This window comes from Gopherus evgoodei, chromosome 9 (assembly GCF_007399415.2).
Source record: "Gopherus evgoodei ecotype Sinaloan lineage chromosome 9, rGopEvg1_v1.p, whole genome shotgun sequence".
NCBI classification, from domain to species: Eukaryota; Metazoa; Chordata; order Testudines; family Testudinidae; genus Gopherus; species Gopherus evgoodei.
Window position 1 is genome coordinate 50,899,923 of NC_044330.1, and position 19,917 is coordinate 50,919,839.

Here is a 19,917-nt window from a genome sequence, read left to right on the forward strand (position 1 = left end):
TAGCCCCTGGCCCCTCCCCTTCTGCTCCCAGAGGGATGATCAGGAGCTAGAGAGCAGGGGGTTTGGATAGGGGGCAGGGAGACCCTAGGGTGGCAGGGTGGGGAGCAGGGGAGATTGGATAGAGGCGGAGGTGGTCAGCGGGTGGAGAGCAGGGGGGATTGGATCGGGGACAGGCGTCCCAGAGGGATGATCAGGGGCCAGAGAGCAGGGGGGATTGGATAGGATTCAGGAGTCTTGGGGGGCAGAGTGGGGAGCGGGGGGGCTGAGGTTCCAGGGAGTTGGATAGGGGGTGGGGGCCAGGCCATGCCTTGCTGTTTGGGGAGGCATAGCCTCCCCCATCCTTCCCTACCCAGCCCTCCATACAATTTCTGTACCCCATATGGCCCTAGGGCCAAAAAGTTTGCCCTCCCCGGTCTAGTGTCTAGCAAAGACATTGTAAATACTGAATAGTCACAGTAAGTTGCTCCTGAACTACCAATTTGCAGAAATACTATGAATAACAAATTCAGAGAAAACATAGGTACGTATGACTTGCCAGACTACATCAGACCCTGGGCCTCTGTAGTCCAGCACCCTACTTCTAACAGTGCAGGACTAACTCCTTTAGAGGAACGTGCAAGAACTGGGCAATTATGGATAATCTGTTCATAGGGGAATTTCCTTCCTATCCCTCTACAGATGGAGGTGGTGGTTTAGCCCTTTTCCAAAACTCTTGCCTGTTTGTTAATGCTTACCATTGTAAATCTGGATGGTCTCCTAATCCATGTACATTTTAAATGCTTTTTTTATCATGCTACGCTCTTGGTCTCAGTGACACCTTATGGCTATGAATTCTATTGCCATTCCATCATAAACTTCCTGTGGTCAATTTGCAAACATATGCTGATTTCACTGAATAAATAACTCTGTGTCTGATTCAGTCTAGAAATGAGTTTGGGTATCTCAGTTCAAATCGCAGTGGACAAGTGACACCATCACCCAAGCTCCACTTCTGGTCTCATGGACTGCTGACAATGTAGGTGTTAGTGCCAACATAGAACCCAAGAACATGAATATTACAGACTTCCTCTCTCTCAGGTTGCTTGTGATGTTGGGAATAGATAGGTTTCTTATTGTCCCCCCCCCCCTTTTAAAAATGGTCGCTCTCCTCCTACTGGCATTAAAACTAGGTTGCCTTAGACCACTTGGACTGGCTTATATGGTTACAGGAAATTTTCCTGGCCCCTTTAGGTCCCAAAGTCTCCTCCAAGCAGTTCCCATGGATCTGCAGATTGCAGCACTGGCTGGCAGAGGCCCAGTGCCCAACAGAATTCTTGGATTCCTAAGCCAAAAGGGACCACGTCTGACAGGCCCCAGCTGGACAGGGGTGTGTGTGGGGGTGTATGGGGCAGGAGGCATGTGGGGTTGGAGGTATGTGGTGTGGGGGTAATAAGTGTATGTAGGCGAGATTGGGGGTGGGGTGGGTGGGGCGTGGGGGTGTGTGTGTATGAGGTGTTACGCTGGGGGGTTATGTAGAAGTTGGTGGGGGTGGGACGTGGAGTGGGTCTGTGCTATGGGAGGGGGCGGGTTTCCTGAGTCACTGGTGCATTGGTTCGGTCACCGGGGAGACCGTTGCCGGGAAACGCGGTGTCAGAAGCCCCGCGGGTTGTGCTGCCGCAGGTACCGGCGGGGGAGGGGGCGGGAGCTGGGTCCCTTGTTCGGTTCCGAGGAGCTGGGGTAGGGCCGCCCCTAGAGATCCCGTCCAGTATCCCGGCTCGGCCCACGCCCCCCCGCACCTCAGGTACCCTCCGCCCCCTAGAGCTCCCTCGTAACCCGCCTGCCCCGCCCCTAAAGCCCCCCCTCCCCCGTATCCTCGGCTCGGCTCCCCCGTCCCCTGGTAACCCGGTCCCCCGGCCACTAGAGCCCCCCCACACCAGGTACCCCCGTCCCCTCGTAACCTTGTCCCATGTCCACTAGAGCCCCACCCCCGCTCCAGGTGCCGCGGCCCCCCCGCCCCCTAGAGCCCTCTGTTCACCCGGTCCTCCCACCCCTAGAGCCTCCCTCTCTGGTATCCTTGGCTCAGTCCCGCCCCCCTCTCCCCCGTTTCCTGGAAACCCGGCCACCCTGCCCCCTGGAGCCCCCCTACCCGAGGTACCCCCGCCCCCCCGAGTCCCCTGGTAACTCGCTCCCTAGAGCACCCAACCCCAGATATCCCCTCCCACCTAGAAGTTAGAAACTCCTGGTAACCTGCCCCTAACCCCCAGAGCCCTCCTCACATTCCCTAGAGGCCTCCTCCGAGATATCCCTGGCTTAACCCCCTGCCCCCTAGAGTCCCCTGGTAACCTGGTCCCCCCTGCTTCCTAGAGCCCCACCCCATCCCCTAGCCCCCTGGTAACCCACCTCCAGCCCCTGGCTCGGTCCTCCACCCCCTAGAGCTCCCTGGTAACCCTGCCTCTTATTGCCCCCCTTCCTGGTACTCCTGGTTTGGCTCCCCACCCCCTAGTGACCCAGCCCCCCCACACCAGGTACCCCTGGTCCCCTGCCCCCTAGAGCTCCCTAATAACCCTGCCCCTTATTGCCCGCCTTCCTGGTATTTCTGGCTTGGCTCCCCACCCCCCAGTGACCCAGCCCCCCCCATCCTCTAGATCCCCCACACATCAGGTACCCCTGGTCCCCTGCCCCCTAGAGTTCCCCTCCCTGGTATTCCCAGATGAGCCCCCCACCCCAGGTCCCCCAGTCCCTAGTAACCCCCCCATCTCCTAGAGCCCCTCAGACCCAGTCCCCCCACCCCCTAGAGCCCTCTGGTAACCTGGCTGCCTGCTCCCTAGAACCCCCCAGACCCAGCTCCTTGCCCCCTAGTACCTCCAGCCTGGTACCCCATCCCCTAGACCCCACTGATAACCGACACCCCCACACCCCCTAGAGCCCTCAGCTCCCATATCCCTGGCCTGACCCCTGCCCCCTAGAGCCACCTTGGCCCTGGTACCCCAGCCCTTCTGCCCTTATAGTCTCCAGTAATCTGGCCCCCAGCCCTGGTATGCCCAGCTCCCTCCACTCCCTTAAGTCCCCCCTCCCAACTAGCCCAGGTATCTGGACCGCCTGGGCCCCCTCAACCTCCCTTAGCCCCAGTACCCCAGCCCCTCCTGCTCTCTAGAGTCCCCCACCCCTAGAAGTCCTGGTCCTCTCTCCTTTCATGGTCCCCAGTCCTCGCTGCCACCCCTAGCCCCCCCAGTCACGATGCCCCCTGGCCTTCCCAAGGCCTTGTCACACACCCACACCCCACGCTGTGTTAGCTAGGATGTGGGCTGCTCTGTGCTCCCCACCACTGCATTAGATAGCATGAGGAGACCTGTATCCTAAACCCCCCCTGCATTAGGATGGGGGCCCTGTGCCCTCGCTGCCCCCTGCCCCACTTTGTTAAGAACTAACAAAAAGTGACAAGCAGGAGCCTTTCCTTCCTTCCCACCCAGACAGTCACACCTATGACCTCTCCACTCCCCTGCTGATTGCACTCTGCACCAACACCAGCTCAGGTCAATTCAATGAGACCTTAGTGGCTGGATGAGTGGGACAAGTGCTGCCCCAATGTAAAACAAGTCATTCAGGGTTCCATCATAGGTGGGGTGATCCCTCAGGATAAGGTCACACAATCTGCACTGATCTGTTGGACTCCACTAGAAACTCTCCCATTTGATGATGATTATCCCTTTACAATTACATTTTGAGAACTATCAGTCAGCTTTTAATCTATTTAATTGGTCATGTTAATTTTATATAGTTCTAGTTTTTTAATCAAAATGTCATGAAGTATCAAGTCAAACACCTTACAGACATCTAAGTGTACTACATCAACACTATTATTTTTATCAACCAGACTTGTAATCTCATAAAAAAAGATAGCAAGTTAATTTGACAGATTCTATTTTTTATAACTCATGTTGATTTGCATTAATTATATTAATTGATAGGGTCCTCAGTGGCCAAGGAGCCTAGTAGCTAGATCATTGGTTGTGGGGCTGTAAGGGGACTAGTCTAGTTGCCCCACAGTTGGGGTTTATCTGTAGGTTCCCCTTGGCAGGGGAAGATTTCCTTGCCTCTAGTGGGTGCGTTGACAGGCAGGTTGCTGGTCTGTACCTTCACACAGGTATACAGAGAGCTCTTGCCCAGAGATTTCCCTACACCCCCCCTGAATTTCACTAACATCCCCCTTCCCCAGTTTTGTGAACTAGTTACATGCAGTGTTGCCAATTTAGTGATTGGACATTTGAATGGAAATTGAAACAATGCATACTTTAAAAGCATATAAAGTGTATGACAAAATATGTGTATCTGAAAAAGTATAATAGATTTGAAAAGTATGAACATAGACTAGCTTCCTTATACAGCTTTTGTTTTTATAACAATGTCAGTGCATTCATTTCATTGATGTTGGCCAACCTAATAATTTCAAATGATGATTTGTAAGCAAGGTGTAAATGAGCTCTCCCTGACAGCTAGTGATGAGCTGTGGACTGGGGGGCAGGGCCGACTCTAAGCACCAGCACAACGAGCGGGTGCTTGAGGCAGCACATTTGCAGGGGCGGCATTCCAGCCATCCTTTTCTTTCTTTCTTTTTTTTTTTAAACTCACTTCCTCCCCTCTCACAATCCTACAGAAGCGGAGCCACGGAGCAGCTGGGGATCCAGCATGGGAGCTGAGAACCCACGGAACCCTGGGAGCTGTAGTTCCTTGCCTAGCTCCCTGCCTATAGAACCAGCCCTGGAGCAGGGAAAGAACTACATTTCCCAGCAATTCCTTGGCCGCTATCAACAGGCAAGGGAGGGCTAGGGAGTGAGGTAGCTGAGCCATGCTGCAGCTTGCTGTGAGTAGAAAGGGGTGGCACTGTGAATGGGGAACAAGTGTGCCCATGGAGTAGAAGGCTTTGCCCCAGGTATCTCCTTCAGAAGACTTCCCTAGATTGGATTAGGGATACTGGTGTGACCTCACCTTGCAGCCCCTAAAGAAGGAATTGGGTGGACTAAATGGACAGTGCCCCTCTCTATCTGAAGCCTAGCAAGGGAGGTATGTGGATCCCACTAGAATTTAAAATGAAAAGTCAGGGAGGGGAGGCTCTGGACCTGGGCGGCTTTAGATACAGTACTGTGCACTTAGGAGGATTTCCGCTTCTGAGCCAGGGAAGCAGAAATTGACTTTTCCTTTCCAGATATAGCTAATATTCAGAAAGGGAATCTAGCACCTGCCTTCCAGATTTGAACACTCTCAAAATTCAAGAGTGCTCAAGCTCAATTTGAGCAGCTGTTACTTCATTTCTCCCAAATCAAATATACTGATCCACTGAAACTTGCTGTAGAAAAAGTAGGATAAAATTGAGCAAGAAATGCTTCCCAGTGGTTTTTAGAACTGGAATAGCTATTTTCAACAGCCATTGCCTTTTTTTGTTGGTTTTTTTAGTTTTTTTTTTGTTTAAAATGAAGACAGTGATATTGCATTGGCAAATTTCCCATAGAAACAAAGAGTGGTACAAAAGAATAATAAAGGCAGCTCAACTTTTCCTCATTTATATAGGACAGTTTTATAATATGCATCCAGATATCCTCCAAGCACACATGCTGAAAATTGTTTCACTTTACTGCAGTTCTGTAACCAAACGGGAACCAATCCTGTCTTTGTTCTGTGCACATCCAAAATTCCTGCTGAATGACCCGCCCTGGGAGCAAGTTACCAGTGACCTAGGGCTGGGACAGCAGGAAAGTGCAGGTTGGGGGGAGCCCAGGGCTGGGGCAGCAGGGGAGTACAGGGAGAGGAGGGGGGAGCCCAGGGCTGGGGTGGGGGCAGCCAAAAATGTTTTTTGCTCAGGGCAACAAAAAACCTAGAGCCAGTCCTGCTGGGGGGAAAGGCTTCAGGATCAGATCGTATTTACATTCACACCATCTACCTAGGTATCCAGCAAACAAAGCTGTGTTGCCTAAGTGATAGATTTTGGCTGGGGTTGGGTTACAAATCACTTGAATGCGGGAGGGAGGGAAATTAAATGTTGTTGTTCTTATTCTATGAGTAAATGGCAGTAGAACTGTACTTAGCCTGTGCTGATTGAGGGCATCAAGAGAAAGGGTACCCGTCTCCACTGTTTAAAGGCAGAGCTGATTAGGCTTCATAGATAGTCTTTTGTTTTGTTAAGTGACCCGTGTGACAGGTTGGATTACAGAAACTCCCTTGGGAAATGCCAACTGATATGCCAAGACTATTTCTGTCCCTGCTTTTCCTGCCTGCTTGGGACTTTAGCACCCTGTTTTGTTGAGCCAGACATGCCAGTTTGCTTCAACACAGACCCAGGATTTGAACCACTTGCCCCAAAGCTGCAAACTTAACTGAAAGCCACTTAAGAAGTGGTTTTGTTTTTAACACTCAGATGCCCAACTTTCAATGGGGTTGAAATGCCAAATAAGTTTGTTTTACCCCGCATAAAGCTTATACAGAGTAAACTTATAAACCGTTTGCTCTCTATAACACCGATAGAGAGATATGCACAGCTATTTGTCCTCCCCTCCCCCAAGTATTAATACATACTCTGCGTTAATTAAAAAGTAAAAAGTTATTTTATTAAATACAGAAAGTAGGATTTAAGTGGTTTTAAGTAGTAACAGACAGAACAAAGTAAATTACCAAGTAAAATAAAATAAAACATGCAAGTCTGAGTTTAATACAGTAAGAAAACTGAGTACAGATAAAAATCTCACCCTTAGAGGAATTGTAGTAAGCCTTTTTTTTTTTTTACAGACTAGTTTTTTTCTAGTCTGGGTCCAGCAATTACTTACACCCTCTGTAGTTACTGTTCTTTGTTTTTAGGTTTTTTTTTTTTTTAGGTATCCTTAGAGGTGGAGAGGCTATCTCTTGAGCTAGCTGAAGACCAAATGGAAGGGTGTCTCAGCAGTTTAAGTAGATTTTCTCTTGTGGGTGGCGACCCCCTCCTCTCTCCTATGCAAAGTCCATCTCCAAGATGGAGTTTTGGAGTCACATGGGCAAGTTATATGTCCATGCATGACTCAGTTTTTACAGGCAGCAGCCATTGCTTACCTGCTACCTGAACGTTATCATATAGACTCTTGCGTGGATTGGAGCCTTCCAAGATTCATTGTTCCTGAAGTACTTCTTGATTGGGCACTTAATTTGCACATTTCTTTCTTAAGAAGCTGACCAAATGCTTTACAAAGGCTACTTAAAAATTAAGCCAGTACACAGACAATATTATTAACTTCGAATACAAAAATGATGCATGCATACAAATAGGATGAATAGATTTAATAGATCATAACCTTTACTAAGATTTGTTGCATGGCCTATGTAGCATAAAACATATTCTAGTTGTGTTATATATACATTTATAAGCATATTTTTATAAAGCCTTATGGGGTGCACAGTTACAACCACTACAGCTGAAATCACTGATAATCAAGTCTAAGTGCTTAAACCTGCTGTGGGACAGTGTTTCTGTGGAAGAGATGGCCCAGTCTGCACTAGCAACAAAGTTCCCCCTGCTAAGAGCTCAAGTGAAATCACTGAGAGCTGGGTGGAACCTCAAAAGACCAACTCACAGAGGTCACAGTAGCAGGTGACAGCAGAAGGTGATGGCACAGGGCCATTGGCAACAGAGCGATGGAGTGAATGGTGACACAACGAACAACAGTGACCAGAGCAAACAGTGAGCAGCGGGAGGAACAAGCAAGGTGCCTTCTTGCCCCCACCTGGGAGGTGAACTCATATGAAAGCACATCTGAACTCTGAGTCTCCACTGACCAAGGACAACACCGGTGAATGTTAATGAGGCTGTTAAGAATGCTGGAGACACAACACAGTTCATGCGAACAAACATGGCTGTGGTATCATACTTCCTATTTGAGCAAGAGATACCACACACTACAAACTGGAGGCCAATGTTAAGTACATTGTCACTTGTTCATCCTGAAGTTGAACACTGGTTCTGAACAAGACCAGCAAATGCTCACTGTCTGTCTGAAAGAAACTCAACTGACTGGCTGGAAGCATGTGGTGCAACAGTGAAAGCCACAACAGTTGAAAAAGTGAAGAACTCTCTCACCATATTCAAAACATTTGCATACATGGCTGATGAATGCACTGATGCAAATGGGTATTAAGTATTAAGTCACTGTGTACGTTATCTTGATGTAAGTGGTAGGCCAGTAGATGCATTTCTAGATGCTCAAGTTATAGAAGACATATTGGCTACATCTGTGACAACCCACATCTTAGAAGAGTTAAATGCTTTTCAGCTGGACCCCAAACAGATGGCTGCTTGTGCATGTGATGGAGCTGCTCTGGAAGACATGGTGGAGTACAAGCTTTGCTCAGAGAAAAATGTAACCCTAATCTCTCCTATACATACTACAGAGGCCATCTACTCCAACTAGCACTAGTACAAGGTGCAGATTCTTCAAAAGACATTTTAAAAGCTATAAATTCAATGTCTTAATTATATTCGTTTTTCAGCAAGAGTCCAAAAGACTGACTATCTTGGAAAATATAGAAAATACACTGAGACTGAAGTTCAAATTAGTCCAATCTGGGAAAATCCTCTGGCTTTCTCATGAGCAATCCTTGGCTGTTGTCTTAAAATTGCTGCAGCTGTTATTACTGACTTTGGAAAGTATCTACCAGATGATATGGATCTAAGTAGTGAGGCTGGTGGATTACTTTTGCTACTACATTCAGAGAATACCATTCTCTCTCTTGTAAGTCTGCTGTTGAAACCACTTGGGTCATTAAACAATGCTGTCCAGGCATCTGCTACAACAGTAGTAAATCTTTGTTCAGCAATAGAAGCTACATTTGGATCAATCAGAGAGTCATCCATTGAAAAAGTACTGGAAGAAGCAAAAACTTCAGTCCAGAAGTTGACTAATGAAGGCATTAATATTGAATCCTTAAGTGAAGAAGACAAGAGGTGTTTGTTAAGACAACTGAAAAAGTACACAGACTTGATTCGTAAAAATCTACAACAGCGACTTCTAGATTCTACTCAACCTCTACATAGCTTTTACAGATCCCTGTCCTATAAAACACTGACAGTTGAGTGGAGTGAGGCACTACCAGCAATGGGACTTCCATGTGCTCAGGACAGAATAGAGAATTTGAACACAGAGTGGAATATCATACAATGAATGAATGAAGATTTTACTTCAACTTCTTTTTTATGACCACTAGTGGCTCGACCCCATCTTTGTATTCTGTTTCCTGGGATGAAAGAAATAGGAATTCATCTCTTGCTACTCCCAGTCACAACAGCTACAGTTGAAGGTTCTTTTTCATCATTGAATAGAATTTTATATTCTGATAGAAGTCGCCTTCTGCCTGATCATGTGAATGAGCATATCAGTTGAAGGAATGGAAGTACCAGACACAGGAGAAGCCACCAAACATGAACATACTGCATTTAAGAAGTTCATTAACAGAGTTGCGCAAAATTATAACAAGAAACCAAGAAGGATGTAGATGTGGTGCTTCACAGAGGCTTGAGTAGCCAACTTTAATTTGTGTGATGATTTTAAAACATGAGTTAAATCTAATAAAATGGTCATGAAACATTTTTCAGTTTTTACTATGGTCCCATACAGCCCGCCTTCACTCTTACGGTCTCACCCCTCATTGGCCCTGAACCCCTGACCTGTAAATTTGAATACCCACCTCCCAATTTCAATTCCCGAGGAAAACACTGCTCCTGCCTCTTCGCCAGTCAGCCACTGACTGAGCCAGGCTCCCTTCTTTTCTCCCCACTCCAGGCCTGGCATTGGTTGCAGAAATAACAGGGCAGGGCTAGCTGAACCCACAGGTGTTACTTAACCCCTGCAGTGCCCGGCTGCAGTCTCTCTATTCCTTCACACATCCCTCACCTCATGACCCCCTGCCCCCCCCCAACTGCTCTCCACCATCCCATGAAAAGAAGTCTGCGTTCAGATGGGCTCTCCCAGCCTGATGCTGGATGCAGAAGGAGAACGGCTGGAGGGAAAGGTACCACCTCATGACTTGGGGATGTGTGTCCTTGGCATAGAGCCAGCACACAGGGGCATAGTCGGTAACAAGAGTGAAGTGCGTATCCAGAATATAATAAGGGAGTGAATCCATGGCCCATTTTACTGCCAGGGCTTCTTTCTCAATTACAGAATAGGTCTCCTCTTGTGGGAATAGCTTCCTGCTAATATATAGGATGGGGTGTTTGTTGCCCCTGACTCCCTGTGATAGAACAGCTCCTAAGCCCATGTCTGAGGCATCTCTTTGTAACAAAAACTCCTTGGCAAAGTCAGGGTTGTACAAAATAGGTGCATGAGAGAGCTGGGCCTTCAGAGTTTGAAACGCCTCTTCACAGGCTCTGGTCCAATGGATCCTTTTAGGGCTCCTGTTCTTGAGGAGATTGGACAGGGGGGCAACAATGGAGGAGAATCCTGGGATAAAGTGGCAGTAATACCTGGGTAGTCCCAGGAATCAGCATATATGCTTCTTTGAGGACGGCGTGGGGCACAGCTGGAGGGCTTGAACTTTGCTAACGAAGAGTCAGATCAAGCCTTTTTCCAATGTGTACCCGAGGTAGGTGGTCTCATTCTTCCCAAGGGTTCGCTGTCAGGCCGGCCTCCTGGAGGGACTGGATGTTCAAAGTCATCTGTTTCAAATGGTGTTGCCAGTCGCGACTATAAATTACCACGTTGTCAAGGTACGTAGCTGCATACCTGCTATGGGGGCAGAGAATTTGGTCCATTAGCCACTGAATTGTGGCCGGAGCCCCATGCAAAACGAAGGGCCTGGTCTGGAACTGAAAAAGCCTGCATGGGGTGGAGAAAGCGTTTTTTTCCGTGAACTCGAGTGTGAGAGGGATCTGCCAATAGCCCTTTGTTAAGTCTAAAGTGGTGATGTACTCTGCCTTTCCTAGCTGGTCAAATAGTTCATCAACCCGTGGCACCGAACTTCAATACTACATTGACCTATGGAAGTCCCCATAGGTCACTCCCCAACACTAACATCAAGGAGAGTTCTTCTTTCATAGTCTCTCTAAGCTTCAGGGGAGAGTCTGGGGGTTTTCTCTGACCTTAATGCATGGTTCATCTGAATATGATGGGTTATCAGGTGAGTCTGTCCTGGTCAGGTTGAGAAAATGGAAAAGAAGGCAGTGATCAGTTTTTGCGCCTGACCTCTCTGCTCTGGGGTAAGATTGTTTCCAATCTTGATCACCCCTGGAGTTGAGGCCTTCATGGCCTATGGGCCCAGTTCAGGCTCTGGTGGGTAAGGCACTATTAGTAAGACTTCCTGGGCTTTCCATGGTTTTAACAGGTTCATGTGGTAGATTTGTTGTACCATATGTTTATCTGGTTGCTTGATTTCATAGTTCACCTGCCCTACACGTCAGATCGCCTCATACAGTGCGTGGCAGCGGGCTAGGAGCTTTGATTCTGAACTGGGCAACAACAGCAGCATCCAGTCACCGGGCTGAAACTCCTGGAGACATGCCCATTTAGTATAGGCCACTTCCTGGGTATCCTGGGTATGTAGGAGTTTCTCCCTGGCAAACAAGCCTAGGGCCTCAAGCCTCTCCCTCAGGTTTAAAACATACTGTACCTGGTTGTTAGCTCAGGATGGTTGCTCTTCCCACATTTCTCGCACAAAGTCTAAAATTCCCTGGGTTTGCCTCACATATAAAAGCTCAAATGGTGAGAAGCTGGTGGAAGACTGGGGTACTTCCTGGACTGCGAACAAGAGAGGCAAGAGCAGCTGGTCCCAGTGCCAGACATCTGTCAGGACAAACTTTCAGAGCATTGTTTTTAGGGTTCAGTTAAAATGCTCTACCAGGCCATCAGTTTGGGAGTGGTATACAGATGTTCTTTAGGTCTTGATTTTGAGTAACTGGCAGACATAATCATTGATCATTTAGGACATAAAGTTTGTCCCTTGGTCTGTCAGGATTTCCTGGGGCACCCCGACACAGGTGAAGATGTTCATAAGTTCCATAGCCATCCCCTTGGCAGTCATGGAGTTTGAAGAGTCAAAGAATTTGCTGATATTTGTCCCACATTTGGCCTGTATGCTTTTATTATGTCCAGTTGATTGCTGCGTGCTGCCTCATGTCAGTTTTGCCACCATGCCCTATAGTGAATCCACGCTGGCACAAAGTACAAAAGACTTTACCAGAATCACCGTTGACAGGTTTTACCCAGTTGTATATTTCTTCCCATTGACATTTGTATCTATACAGTCTCTTCATTTTTTTCTCTTTAGGTCCAGACCATCTCAAGTTCCCGCTCTGTATAACAAGGCAGACAGGCTGCTGCATCTGGACCCAGTGGAGCTTTCTCCAGGCAGGTGGCTCCATCCCTAGATACAGAGTTGCAGAAACTGAACCTGGAGATGATGAGTTGGGGTATTCATCCACTTCCAGTGTATAGAATTACATTTGGTCCCCCCTAAATCCACCTCCCTCCCTGCAGTTCCTATTGGATAATAATGTTCTGTTCACATCCTGTCCTAAATCGTTGTGTAGCATTGCTGCCAAACAGTTGCTATGTCCCACAGAGCTGGCTGCATTTTGGAGGGAAGCAAAGTACTTCCTGGGACAAGCCTCATTGTGGCCAATGAGAGTTTTGGCTGAGTGAGGGATGCAGAAATCAGGCTGGAGTCTGAAGGAAGCTTGGGATCCTATGGAATAGCAGGGCACTGGGCATAAGTGGATTTAGGAAAGAAAAAGGATGGGCAGAGAAACAGGTGTGTGGTGAAGAGGCAGGGCTCGTCTGTAGTGAATATAAAGAGGATTCTGTTTTGGGGCTGCTGGACACAGACAGAGCCTGTGGTTCCACCCGGCTCTCTAGCTCCCAGCCATGTCACTGCACTGCTGCTCCCTGGCCTGGTCAGTCATGGAAGGGACTGCACTGGGCATGTGTGAGAGCCACCCACAGTGTGCCTGGGTGCTGTATTTAGCTGTAGTGAGAGGATGACCATGAGAAGCACTGCCCCAAGAGACTGGGAGGAAGAGGAGGAGGAGGAAGGCTTTCTGGCCCTTACCTCTGCTGAAGATTATACTCTCATAGGGGGTCTTGTTCTTGGTTTCAAGGCTGAAACAGTTCCAGCACTGGTCCTGGAACTGGCGCTGGCACTCATGGATGGCGATCTGGATGGCGGATACCATGACATCAGGTTGTGCACGTACATTTCCAACTGCTGGGTCACACCACCACTCAAATTTGGTGCACCCACTCCTCTGTCATGCCAGAATGGAAACAGAGGCCAGCTGCCCTCTACTTGAGCTACAAGTCCCAGCATGTGCCATAGCCAGGCTGCTCTGATTCAGGGAGCAGCACAGGCTGAGACCTGTTTCCATGCACCACATGTCTAGGTGATGACAGAGACTGCAGGCCACACTGGGCTCCACAGGACAAGTGCCATGCTTTAGAGATCCCAGAATGGCCACATGCATTACTCAGTTCTCGTCTGCCATGGGGGTGGAATGTGTGAGAGAGGATGGTGCACAATGTGCAGTGGAGTCCCGCCAGACCAGGCATGAGGGGCCTCTGGATTCTCCTTAACTCTGCCACTGACTCACTATAACTGGTCAAACCATCTCCCTCCCTGCCTCAGTGAGATAATGTGCCTTTGGTGCAGTGATGCATTCTGCCTATAGCAGCTTTCTGCACATGGAATATCGTAATGTACATCACTGCTCTGGCCAAACAACCTCTTGTGTCCAAAATGGGAAACAGAAACGCTCAGAATGGCTGGGAATAACTGACATCTGCAATGAACAGGAGGAGTTGCCCTGGGAGAAACTATACAGCAAGAGAACGCTGGAGACATCAGCGCTTGGAGTAAGGAGAAAGTGTTACATGTGTGAGGGAGAAAGCGTTCCCCTCATTAGCAGGGCAGACCCCCCAGATCCCTCTGCTCCCTGGTCACTGTTGCGGCCCTAGTGAACACAGGAAAGGTTAAAGTGGAAGAGTCGTTTTCAAACGGGGAGAGGAAACCTGCTCCTCACGGTTCCCCAACCCCTGTGAGGCTGGAAGCTCCTGCTCCATCCCAAGGAGAAGGCAGCTGGTCCTGAAAGCAAATGACCTGTGACTCCCCCCTGATGCTCTCTGCCAGGGGAGCCTGACTGCTTCTTGAGGAAAATAAAGGGGCCCTGTGACTGAGCCCTTCTTGTACGTCTCCCACTCACAGAGGAAGAGAGGAGCGAGGGCGGGGGCTCAGGAAGAAGGGGTGGTGCGAGGGCAGGGCCTTGTGCTCAGGGGAATCCCGCTTCCCATGGACCTCTGACCCTGCATGCCCTCCAGCAGCCCCCTCTGCCTGGCCTGGCCCCTCACCCATCTCTAAGAGCAACACTGTTGGCTCAGAGTCTCAAGCGCTACATCCTGAGCTCAGTGCTGAGCCACTCCCAATGGAACCTGAAGCCTCAGCCAGGCAACCATTGAGGCATCACACAGGGGCTGGCCCAAAATTAATTAGAGCAGACCCCAACCCAGCCAAGCAGAACATAGACTCCCAGCCCCTGCAAAGAGGCCCCCATTTCTCCACATGTCCCCCATCCTGCCACCTACCATCACGCATGAAGAGCTGCTGGTCTAACTCAGATTTCTATAGATGGTAAGGGAGTGCAAATTTGAGTGGTGATGTGACCTAACACATGGGGTTGCAGTGTCATTCAAATTTGGCCTGGCTATCGCTCTGAAGAAATTTGGCCTAGCTACCCCTCTGGCAAATTTGAGTGGCATTGCACATTTTGAACCATGGGTAACTTGCAACCCCATAGTTAAAGTACAGGATAAGAGATGTTTTGTATTGATTTAGTATGGGAGAGTCATTTCTTTTTAAACTAAGGAATGTTCATTACAATGGCCTGTTGATAACCCTACCCACAAGGTTCCCTGTCACTGGCTCTGTTGTGAGTGTGGCTACAGTCTGCATACGGAATGATGGGATTTCATGTTTGTTGGCTTAGTGACTTATCCATTGAACTCACTCAGTTCACAAATGTGTGGTAGGGAGCTCTGGCTTTAAGGCAGGACTCAGGCCGAGCATCTGCCTGTTTCTGGTGCTGCCCAGGACCAAGGCATGCTGGGATTTGTAATCCAAAAGGACTATGGGAACTCTAGGCCTCTCACCAAGGACTCCTGGGAAGGGAGGTGTGATGTTTGGGGATCACCCAGACCAGTAACGGGTTCCGTCCTGTAATGAAGGATGCCTTTGTGCTGTGTAGCTTTGATTCAGAGCCCTAAACCTGTAGCTAGCCCACAAGCACATGGTCTCACCCTGGCTTTTACCAGCCTAGTTGTCCTTTGCAGGCTTGTGTTATGGGGCTAAAAATTGCAGTATAGACATGGAGCCCGGGCTCTGAAACCTGGCCTAATGGTGGGGCCAGGAGGCAGATTGGGGAGTGCAGGGAAAGGTGGGGGTCAGGAAGCAGATGGGAGTGCAAGGGAAAGTGGGTGCATGTATGTATGTAATTGCGGTTGGATTTTGATCCTGAGATGAGGACACACAAATTGAGGGCAAGCGACTTGCCCCTCATGATAAAAAAAAAAAATCAGTAGACAGGCAACAAACAAAGCAATTGAGTGATTTTCAGTCTCATGGGTTTTTTTGTGCTAGTCTCGTGAGTTTTGGGGTCTAACTCTTGATTTCTGAAGATTTGTGTTGATGATCCTGGGTTGGGAATGGAGAATGCCCGGCAGGCCAGTTAGTATTTTTGAGAGGATTCTCGTGGGTCCTTTGTGAGTGAAAGCTGTCAAGCTGTTTGGAGTGGCTCAGGAAGATGAGTGCCAGTCTCAGGGCAGAAACCCCAAACTGGTTGTGAGTGCTATACTTAGATTTCACCAATTAAGTATCGTGTGAATTCCTCAAGCACTATAACAACCTTAACATAGAGTCACAGACAGTCCCCTTGGGCACTCTGATCTATTTGGCCACCCACGCAAACTTGCCCTTGTGATAGATGGCCCCTTACCCCCCAGATCACCAGAATATTCAGGTTACTCCCAGTCCCAAAGCACCAGTCACTTATCCCAGATCAGTTGTACCTCACCACCAAAGACAATGCTTGTAGCCAATCCTATAATAAACTAGTTAAAGATCTATTAACTAAGAAAAAGAAATGATTGTTATTTACAAGGTTAAAGTGGGTAAACATGCACCCACCAATGAATTACTGTCTTAGCTTCCAAAAAGTAATTGAAGCTGCTAATGTGCAAGCTCTCTGTGTCCTTTAGGGCTAACCTAGGCTAAACATCTGGGGATCCCTTGCTTATGTTTGGAAGTCTTGCCCTCTCCCTGAAATCCAAGCAGCATAGGGATAACCATTTATTCTTGACAGGGATTTTTTTTCCCTTCTCCCAGAGCTGAAACTGATGGGATGAGTGTTTGTGCACATTTCATCTTCAGGGGCGGGGATGAGGAGGAGGGGAAGAAAGCAATCAACAAAGTCTTTTGTCACTGATGTTTTACAATGGTTTGTCTGGCATCTATGGGCCTTCTTTTGTTGGAGAGGAGATGACACCTTTTGTAGTAACCTAGTATTTCACACTTGGTAATGCGTCTCTCCTGACCGTGGGGGTTTACAATTTCAGAGAACAGATTTTATAGTTACAGAACAAATATTACCTTGTAACATGGAGTACAGGCATTATAAGAAAGAATAATACATGCAGTCTCCTACAAGCATTTAATTAAGACTAAACACATTCTTATAAATCTAACCTGTTCTAACAATGTTAACCCACTGTGAGCCAAAATGGTTTCCAGCTATGCATCTCTCAGTGTTCAGTGAGACCTTGGGGCCTTGGCATGAGCTGACACTTGGTCCGCTAGCATCACAGAGGCATTGAAGCATGGCTAGTGGGAGGTGTGTGTGTGTGTTTCTTTCTGTCCCACACTCCTCCCTTTGCTGGAGAAGTATTTTGGTCTACACCATCTCCAGCACCTTGTGAGATAGGGTGGGAAGGAGCAGGCATGAGGGGTCTTTGGAGAGAACAAGTCCAGACAGCCCAGGGAGGAAACCATGTTTGAAGAGCTGCATCCTTTAGACAATATGTAGGCTCAGAGGCAAGAGTTTCTCAGCGCTGTTGCTTTCTGATGGCATGTCCTGGTGGGCTCCCTAGAGAAGGTGACTTAGTGGTGTCTGGACACCCTCCCCCTCCACTGGCTGGTTGGCTGGATGCAGCAGTACCTGGAGAATGGAGAGCAGCAGTGGTGGAGGCTCCCTAAAAGTGGGGGACCACTGGTGCCCAAACTGTGTCCCTGCCCCGTGTTAACCTATCCCTCCAAGGCAATGCTCTTACACCACCCCTTCTCCCTGAGCCCCCACCTTCGCGTCGCCTCTTCCTGCAAGGCCCCATTCCTGTGCCAACTCTTCCCCCCCAAGACCACGCCCTCTGCTTGCTCCTTTCTGCTGGCCCCCCTGGTCACTCAACCTCCCACTTTTAAAAGTGATGGGGCCATGGTTCCCTGGCCCACTCCTGTTCCAGCATCTCTGGTGGAGAGCCACTCCCTCTGCACAGATTGGGAGGTTGCCAGTTACTAAGATGGATGGCCCAGAGTAGGGCAGGCAGCATGCCTGCCTGCTCACATGGTGCAGCTGTGCACTGATGGGGGAGGAGAGTCCCACTCTATGTATGTGTGGCTCAGAGGTGAAAGTAAGCTGGTATGCGCCGGTACGGAGGACCAGAAAGAAAAGGAGACTGAGGGAGGGAGGGAGAGAGAAGCGTGTTCCCTGCATAAGAATAGTTTAAACTCAACTGTTCCCTGATGGTTCAGCCCCCAGGGCTAGGTTTCTGGCCTCCTTGTTAATTTCACTCACAGTAGCTGGGGGGAAGGGGTCGAGGGGAGGGTATGTATGACCATGGCAGGGGCAGTCCCTGTCTGGATGAGGGGATCTCTCCTACTAATATACACAACAAATACAAGCATTTGGCTGCACAGCTTAAATCCTGAGCTAATAAAAGCAGGTGGAAGAGGAAAACTCACTGTCACATTGGTTTCTCGTCTCTTCCCTCCCCCTCCTCCAGCCAGGCTGCAGACAAGACTCTGCATTCTTCCCCATTCCCCCCAGCAGGGGTTTTCCTCTAGGCTCGAGCTTGCAGTAGACTGGCTGAGATGCCTGCTGTTGCTGCCTGCAAAAGAACAGTTTAAACTCAACTGTTCCCTGTGCAGTTCAGTGCCCAGAGTTAGGAGCTGTTTCTGGCATCCTTGTTAATTTCACTCTCAGTTGTTGTTGGGTGTGTGTGACTATGGCAGGGGCAGTTCTTTTCTGCCCCCGGGATGAGGGGATCTCCTAAACACAATCAAAATCAGGAACCATTTCCAAGTTCAAATCTATCCCATTCCCTCCCCAGCAGAGGATCATAGTTGTGATGTCCAAACTGCTTGCAGATCCTCTTTGAAATGTTACTGTTTAAAAAAAACAACACAAAAAACATGGAGAACATGGTGGAAAGATGTGTCATGATGATTAGGGTTTATTTTGGGCAAAGCAATTTTGCTAAAGCAACTAAAGATTTACAGGGAAAGCAAATAGCCCCCATAGACAAAACCACAAAGGGATTGGAGGGGAAAACTGAATATTCAGCAAAATTATTGTGCCTCCTTTGAAAGAAATAGTAGTTTTCATTCCAATCTACCCTCTTTCTAAATTGATTTAAACACCTGAAATGTCCTTAGGACATCAGGTGCAATCTCAGATCTCTTTTTGTTTTGTCCTGCCTGCAGAGTGCAGAGGCTGAAATTGACAAAACTTTCTCTAAATATCTAAATTTCATGAAGGCTATTCCAGTTGGCCTTCATTCACCTCTGCCTTTCCCTTCCTCTCCTCCTCCCCCCCGCACCCTGGCTCCCTGGCTGGCTGTGGTTTTTGCCCTGGTTATTTACTCCTTGGCAGACCCAGCCCAGCGGCACCTGCTGGCTCTCTGCAGGCAGCAGCCCGCTGGGGTCGCTGCTGGTCGGTGGCAGGCTGCAGCTGCATTGTTTGTGACACATTCATACACATACACATACATACAGTATGTATGTGTATGTATGAATGTGTGTGTCACAAACAGTGCAGCTGCAGCCTGCCACCGACTGCCCTAACCCCAGCAACCGGCCCCTACTATTGTATTTTAGTAGTATTGGAGATCCCCTCATCGAGGGGGCAGAAAAGAACTGCCCCTGCCATGGTCACACACAGCTTTCCCCCCCCCCCCCACGCCCCACAACTGGGAGTGAAATTAACAAAGATGCCAGAAAGCTCTCTTAACCCTGGGGGCTGAACCATCAGGGAACAACTGAGTTTAAACTGTTCTTATGCAGGAGGCAGTCTCCCTGCTGCAAGCTAGAGGGAAGCCTCTGCAGCAGCTGCTGAGTGCCAGGCAGGGAGAAAGCACAGAGCCTAGCGTTGTCGGCAGCCTGGCTGGAGGAGGAGGAGGGAAGGCACAGAGAAAAATGTGACAGTGAGTTTTCACTTTTTCAGGCTTATTCCAATAGTAAAGTTTCATTACAGACAGTTCTGGTAGTAGTAGTAGTAGCTTTATTTTCTCTATCTATGTCATGCAATGGGAGGGATCCATGAAGTACGTAGGAGAGGTGAGTGGGTTGCTTGCGATTGGACCATATGGGTAAGAAATGTAAATTACTTTCACCCCTGCCCAAACCCCAGGGCTCCCAGCCACCTCTGCAGCTGGTAGCTCCAGGGTTAATGTAAAGGGCCTGGCTCCTAGCTTCAGCCGAATCCCTGAGCCCTTTAAATCCTGATTTAAAAGCCCCATGATTTAAAGGCCCCACCTCTTCTGATAGAGGCCATGCCTCTTCCAGTTGAGGCCCCTCCCCCTCCGCAGGACTCTGGAGTACCGGTAAGTCCTTTAAGTTACTTTCACCCCTGATGTGGCTACACTTGGTCCCCTGCTCATGCTCCCCCAGCTAGTGCAG

General features: G+C 48.8%; 1 long non-coding RNA gene across 2 annotated transcripts in view; it reads left to right on the top strand.

Annotated features, from left to right (window-relative positions):
- The first annotated feature begins 1,581 nt into the window (after positions 1–1,581).
- LOC115658054 overlaps positions 1,582–19,917 on the top strand; it is a 28,819-nt gene continuing 10,483 nt past the window's right edge. Inside the window, exon 1 of one of the 2 annotated variants that reach the window (XR_004002136.1) lies at positions 1,582–1,659. This is a non-coding gene — a long non-coding RNA (uncharacterized LOC115658054). Of the gene's footprint in view, positions 1,660–13,790; positions 13,836–19,917 lie in introns of those variants that run through there. The other variant, XR_004002137.1, reaches the window with a different exon arrangement.